General features: G+C 36.7%; 1 long non-coding RNA gene across 2 annotated transcripts; it reads right to left on the bottom strand.

Annotated features, from left to right (window-relative positions):
- Window positions 1-1,507: 1,507 nt before the first annotated feature.
- Window positions 1,508-5,071, bottom strand: LOC109135273 (uncharacterized). 2 transcript variants are annotated; one of them, XR_008969857.1, is made up of 7 exons: window positions 4,766-5,071; window positions 2,987-4,036; window positions 2,804-2,907; window positions 2,595-2,642; window positions 2,387-2,506; window positions 1,977-2,066; window positions 1,508-1,838 (listed from the first exon to the last, which is right to left on the bottom strand). It is a non-coding gene; the product is annotated as an uncharacterized LOC109135273 (long non-coding RNA). The 2 variants fall into 2 exon arrangements; XR_008969856.1 differs by having other exon boundaries at window positions 2,804-4,036.
- Window positions 5,072-7,385: the final 2,314 nt, after the last annotated feature.

Genomic DNA, 7,385 nt, shown 5'->3' with positions numbered 1-7,385 from the left:
CTCTCGGAATAAGCTATCACCTCCACTTTGAATCACCTCAAAATCATTTATAGATTGAAAGATATGTCCATTCATATACTACCATATACCCAACAATCTCCCACTTGGAGATAGGTGTAAGTGAAGATAACTTCATACCTTCATCATCCTCTCATTCATCTCAACTCCTACACACAACTCCCACTGCAAAAGCAATCTCTAGTCGTGTCCAAACCATGACATACATCAAGCATGCCATGACAACATCTCCTCAACACCAAGGAAACTGACATCGAAGTTTGCACCAACTCCAATTCAAAAAGACATCAAAGTCTACACCGATTTTAATTCTTAATGACTAAACTCCAAATCATTGCACCATCACTCCATGAACCTACACACCTCCTACCCCGGAGGTTGGATCACCTTAGAGACAAGCACAACCAAATGAAGATCCCTTCCTCTACAACTAAGGAAGATAACCACTTCCCCTCCAACCAAAGAAGCACATTGAAGTCTCATCAAACTTCAATAAAACCAATTACCACCTAAGCCAACGAAGCTTCTCATTATTCTAAAAGCAAACTCACATTGCTCCCACTCGAACAATACACCCTTTGTTCCACTTAGGATTTCCGGCACAACATGCTTGTGAGCCGTCCTTCACCTTATGCGCTTACCGGTCAATTTGCCACCGGGATACCGCTTCACCACGGTTCTCATCCGTTGGACCACTATCGATAGTTTTCCGACCAAATGACACCTTACATGAAGTTCTCATCCCAATCCCGGACCCCTTTGTTGTGCTCCCCATGGTGTAAAGTGTTCCACTCCTTGTCCCACGAGCTATGATCATTGCTGCCTTGACAATCTTCCAAGAACCACCATCAAACACAACCTTGTAACCGGATGTAGCAAGTTGGGCTACTGATATCAAGCTTTTCTTCAACCTTGGGATATACTTGACAGTCTTCAACTCCAACGAGCCACCATGAGTGAGTTTCACACTCACATCACCTTTCCCCATGACTTCCACTACCTTGCCATCTGCAAGATAGACCTTTCACTACTACAATAAAGCCTAAAGAGACCCCCTAAAATCTCATTTAGAGACCACATGAGAGGTGGTCTTCAGCTCACAGGTCTCTCAGGATAAATAACCACTTATTGCGGGTGGTTTCTTAATTTGATAAAAGAGACCGCTTCCTTAAAATAAGTGGTTATTTATGAATTTAAATAGGGAAAAAAAGAAGAAGGATAAGGCGCCACATTTTACAGATAGGTGGTCTTTTTTATCTTACAAAGAAATCATTTTTAATATATAGGTGGTCTTTTTAATCATCCCTTAAAACATCACCTAAAAGGAAAAGGTGGTCTCTTTAACTTCTTTTTTTTAAAAAAAAATAAGACAATAACAATATTTCAATATTATTATACGCGCGGTTCTCCAATCCATTTCACTTGCTGCTAATTTACATATATATAGAACATCTAGGCACTTGTATTGAGATAATTTAGATGACTTCAAAATTGGAATACCTTTTCATTCATTCAATATCATTCACTACAAAATCACATGCATATCAATTTAATGTTTAAAAGATTCCAAAAATTCAACTAAGTTATAAAAAAAAAAAATAGAGCACCTAGGCCCGTTTCTTCCAATTCATGTGTACAAAAATAGAAGCACCTCCCTAATCCCGCTCAAAAGGAAAATACACACATCCTAATTAAAATGGTCATTATCTTCCGATTGTTCTTCATCCACTTGTTTATATTCATCCACATATTTGATCCACAAGTCTCTGAGCTCATCAAGCTTATTTTTGAGAAAATTCAGTTGTAATTTCGCCAAAATACTGCAAAGTATAAAACATTAAAAAGATAAACATGCATGTGAATGGGAAGAAATTTTCCTACATTGTTTCAATGAAACAATTACCTATGAGGTTAACTGAATCCATAACTACCATGTTTCTGCAAAAGTCAAGACTTACACAATTCATTCAGAGTTGATATCAATAATACACTATTCTCCCACATCACAACCGCATGTATCCACCTTGTAGTCTCCTCCGCACGCACACCTGATCACATGCGAAATTCACTAAGAATAGAAAATATCACTGTTTTAATAGTATTTAGTAGAAAAAATGCATTTACTTCATATCAAAAGAAGTCACAACTCAAGTGGCCAAGTGGGTAGAGTTTACAAAATAGGTAATCTTTCTATCATAACTTACTGTGGTACCCTACTTATACTTTCTGATTAAGTGAACAAACATACCATATTCTATAGTCATGAATAATTTTGGATCTTGCGAAACTACATTAATAATAACAGGAAGCACATTGCAGTTTTAGCAAACAGCAACAGTAGAGCACGAAGTGGCAATTTGACATGTACCTTCAGTTTCTCGAGTTTGGTATCCAAACTCCGCATGTACTCCAATTCTCCATCCTTCTCTGACAAGAGAGCCTTGTGTTCCTCTTCCAGTGTACTCAATTCTGTGGCACTAAGCTTTGACTGTAATTGGTAAGGACATAAGGAACAAATTAAAAACCAAACCTTTTGGGGGAAAGAGAGTGTGATAGAAAGAGAGTAGATGCATTACCTTGAGACTATTTATATCATTCTTTAATTACTCAACAGATTGCTTCAACTGAAACATCGAAAATAGATACAAAGCAAAAACAAGACAAACTGAGTCAGATTGTGGAAGGGAAAGTGTTGTCTGGAATTCTGCATCCAAATTAAAGGTTCTAGAATTTCACATAAATATGATTTTGAGAAATGGCAAAAATAAGATTTTGGGGAGCCAACCTCAGTGTTCTCTGAATTAGTCTGATTTTTGCTTTGATAATCTCATCAAGCTGAGATTGTGCAGTTTGCTATTTTCCCAGTAGGAGCTTCTTGTCCTCATCTTCCTATGAAGGTTAATATCCAGTATGATGCTAAAATTACAAAATGAGTTCTGAACAAAAGTTTGCTAGAAAATGTTCATACCGAGGTGCATTGGATTGGACCCTTGCTGGATACTTCTGCAATATTCAATCAACAAAATCAGGATAAGGCGCATTATGCGCCATCATGTGTAAGCCCTAAATAGATATGCCTACTATATTTTTCTGAGTCCTTTCAACAATCACCTCCAAAAACATCCTCAAATGTATGGGTAGAAGTATTGGCTTCCAACTAACATATCAGTTGATGTATAATCTGTTATGTTTAGATATTCATGACCCAAAAGACAGAAGGAAATAGGAAATAAAATGTGCATAATGTCATCCCATTGCAATGTTGTTGGCCCTACCTCCAAATTCTTTCAAACTAATTTGGTGTATGTTTACAGGTTAGATTAAGTTAGCCAAGATTACTGCTTGCAAAAATGGCTGCTAGAAACATGCAAAGGACACAATATATACCCAATCTAACACATAAGATTTGAGAATCACAATTACATTTTAATAGATACCAAGTGTTCACTTTAGTTATTTATAGGCTCTTAATGCCATTATGTATTTTCTTATGGTGAATAGCCAAAGGAATAATCACACATACCATATTCAGACAATCCCTAATATAGGTCTCAATCAGATTACAAGCATATTTCATCATTTCAACTCGACATCAACAAGTATAACACATCAATTGTCAAGAGATTTCTAGCTAAAGGCAGCCAACTAGAGCAACGAAGCGAAGATTAATCTGTCATAGCTCGATTACTATGGCGCGGTGAAAGAACAAAATAGGCACGTAAAAAACCCACTCAAACAGTAAAATTTGGACTTGCTCACACCACTTTAGAAAAGGACCAAAAGAATCAAGAACAAAATCACAAGGGTCCACACAATATTAGATAGTTTTCATATTAATCGATTTCTATTAGTTTATCTATAATTACAATAATAGCAGGACAAGAGAAGTAAAAGGACATGATAGCAGTTCCTTTTGCAGGCATGGAGTAAAACAACCAAGAAGCCCGTGGTTTGATGGACCTGAGTACATAACTGAGTGTCCGATCAATGTGATTCCAGTAGAAGCATTGCTGGATATCTGCCAGGCATGGTTTCGAAATCAAAACTAAGAGTATTGCATAAATCTATCAGGGAGAACAAGAAAGCCTCACAAAGCCTAGCTCTAAAAAAAATCCACTATGCATACACCCATCAGCATACAGCAAAGGCATCCTAAAATAGAATCATAACATAGCCAATGAAAATATAAATCATAGGAAACTAAGTAATTAAACAATATTCAGAATTAACTCTTTCTAGTTGATTGTGTTATGAATACCCAAAATTCAATTGCTAATAATCAAGCTAAACCTTAAAATGTGGTTAGAATTTGATCCTATGCAAATCCATAATGAACTAATTTTAGAATTTTGAAAAGTTTTGTTTTCCGTCATTACTACATATGATATCTGACGAGGATGTAAGTTTTATTGTGCCTATGGTATCTGAAAATGACATGTCCTTCTTCACCTTAATTTACACTGTCGATTGGGTTTTTTGGTGATAGAAAGAATCATAATAAGAGAAGCCCCTGAACTCCAAGTTTAACTAGTTCTGATTTTTTTCGTTTACAAATTATTTTCACACAATTCATCTACCATCATACTCTAACAAGTTTCAAAAAGATTTTAATTCAGGACACACTTTAATTTATAATGAAAATCTACAAACAAATTAAACAAGAATTTCGATAAAAATATATATATTTCAATTACCCTAACAAAACAAGTTGGAGGGCGAGATGAATTCGGTTCAATTAGTTTATTACCAGGATACTGGCGGATGAATTGGCGTCGCTGTGGCGTGGTGGCGTTGCTGGGGAGTGGTGGTGGTAATGGAACACTAGCGAACGAAATTAAGATACCGACAAAGATGTAATTGGACGACAAACACGACTCCGCTGACAGACGAATTGGCCGGCAAGGTAAAGCGACGGTTTCCGACGATTGAATTTTGGGGCAAAATTCAGGCGAGTGGTGCAGTTATGTTCTACCGGGTGTTTGAGGGAAGTGGGAAGATGAGAAACAAGCAAGCAGAACTACGCTTTTGGCTTTTTTGTATTATTCGCTTTCAAATTGCATTGCGTATAATTTGTTAATGATGGAGTAAGTAAATTAAAAGTAAAATTAAGTAATTAAACAATAGTATATTTAGAGTTTTACCTTTTTAAAATAGAGATATAAGAGGTAACTAACTGTTACTGGATATAGATGTGTGTTGATTTTTTTTTAATTAATAATTAGTAATATAGTTATTATTGAACCTAAAAACACGTAAATGAATATATGGAATTTTGTATTTTTTAAATATAAAATTAAAATCACCCCTTAATAGGAATAAGTGGTTTCTTTAATATAGGAAACTTTTGATAAGGTTCAAAAAAACCACCTTTTTAAAGAAGAGGTCTCATTTATCATGTTATAACAGACCACCTTTTAAACAAATTAGGTTTTTTTTGCTGAATAATCACTCATGTCATTAAGGAGGTCTCTCATAGGTGATACATTTGCACATATTTGTAGTAGTGTTTTCAAGTTTTCCGGGTTTGAAATTCTGAAACAACTCCTTGCATGGTGAGGAATAATGAGAAGAACACGAATCCAAGACCCATGATCCCGAGCACCCAACCAACTCTTCCTGATCATCCATGCTTACCATCAAAGCATCAGAATCGTACTCAGAAATCAAGTTAGTTGATGCTTCTTTTTCATCATCACTTTCTTGAACCTTCTTCTTCCCTTTCCCATTCTCTTTCCTAGGACAATCTCTCTTTAAATGTCCTTCATTACCACACCCCCAACAAGTAACACTAGCCCTGCCTTTTGACTTACTCCGGTCCCCTTTGACTCCGATTTTCCCTGAAAGTTCCTCCCTTTCCCCTCCCTCTACCTTCTGCACTGTATGCTCCAGATGATTCTCCACTCTCCTTCCTTCGAATGCTCTCACTCAAAATCAGATCACGGACAACATCATAAACCAATTTTTCTTTACCAGAAGAATTACTAACAACAGTTACTACAGTTTCCAATGCAGTAGGTAAGGAGGACAACAAAATTAGGGCTTTCACTTAATCCTCAAAGACAATATTAACCGAAGATAACTGACTTATTAACGAATCAAATTCATTGATATGTTTAGCAGCAGAACTACCATTATTCATCTCTAAACCAAACAAACGACGCATCAGTTATACCTTATTCATTGCTGAGGGATTCTCATACATATCTGACAGAGTTTTGATCAATCCAGCCGTTGTTTTGATATCCTTGACATTGAACGCCTAAGTCCGAGCCAATGTCAAACGCACCACCGCTAGTGCCCGTCTCTCCAGTACCTTCCATTTAGTCTCCTCAATTTCAGCAAGCTTTTCAGACAAAGGTTGATACACATTTTTCTGATATAAGATGTCTTCTATTTGCATCTTCCAATATCCAAAATCTGTCCCATCAAACTTCTCAATTCTAATATTTGAATCCTCCGTTGTTAATTATTCTAGATCTAGACAATAATCAAACTAGCTCTTGATACCACTTATAAGTACTATTGACTATCAATCTAAGAATAATATCAAATAATAATAGAATATCAAATAATAAAGCAGGAAAGAACACACCAGAAATTTTACGTGGAAACCCAAGAACTGGGAGAAAAACCACGAATCTGCACTAGGAATCGAAGAATATTCAAGAAAGATTACAAAAGCACTCAAGAACTCTCTCTACAGCTCTTTCTCTCTCAAATATGTGTTTAGAGATGATGAATAATGATAATCATAATTAGGGCACCAATTTATACCCTCATTAAACAAGAATAATAAAACAAAACCAGAAAACTTGTATCCCGCAGCTCGACATCGTGCGGGCGCAGGTCGTAGCACGCGGGCGGACAGAAACGCTGAAGAAACTCGTCAGTTTCGTCAGTTCTTCGTAAAACCGTGATAACTTTCTCGTTTCTCACCGGAATTGGACATATGACCTATCATTGGAAAGCTCTCGGAATAAGCTATCACCTCCACTTTGAATCACCTCAAAATCATTTATAGATTGAAAGATATGTCCATTCAAAGTTAGCCTTATGTCCCAAATGACGTTTTCCTTCTACGCAACCTCATCTCCACACCCATACACCTCCATGAGCTTCATATACTACCATATACCCAACAATCTCCCACTTGGAGATAGGTGTAAGTGAAGATAACTTCATACCTTTCATCATCCTCTCATTCATCTCAACTCCTACACACAACTCCCACTGCAAAAGCAATCTCTAGTCGTGTCCAAACCATGACATACATCAAGCATGCCATGACAACATCTCCTCTACACCAAGGAAACTGACATCGAAGTTTGCACCAACTCCAATTCAAAAAGACATCAAAGTCTACACCG

This window comes from Beta vulgaris, chromosome 6 (assembly GCF_026745355.1).
Source record: "Beta vulgaris subsp. vulgaris cultivar EL10 chromosome 6, EL10.2, whole genome shotgun sequence".
In the NCBI taxonomy this organism is placed as follows: Eukaryota; Viridiplantae; Streptophyta; class Magnoliopsida; order Caryophyllales; family Amaranthaceae; genus Beta; species Beta vulgaris.
Note: the sequence above shows the minus strand (reverse complement) of the source record. Positions and strands in the feature narration are given on the sequence as shown.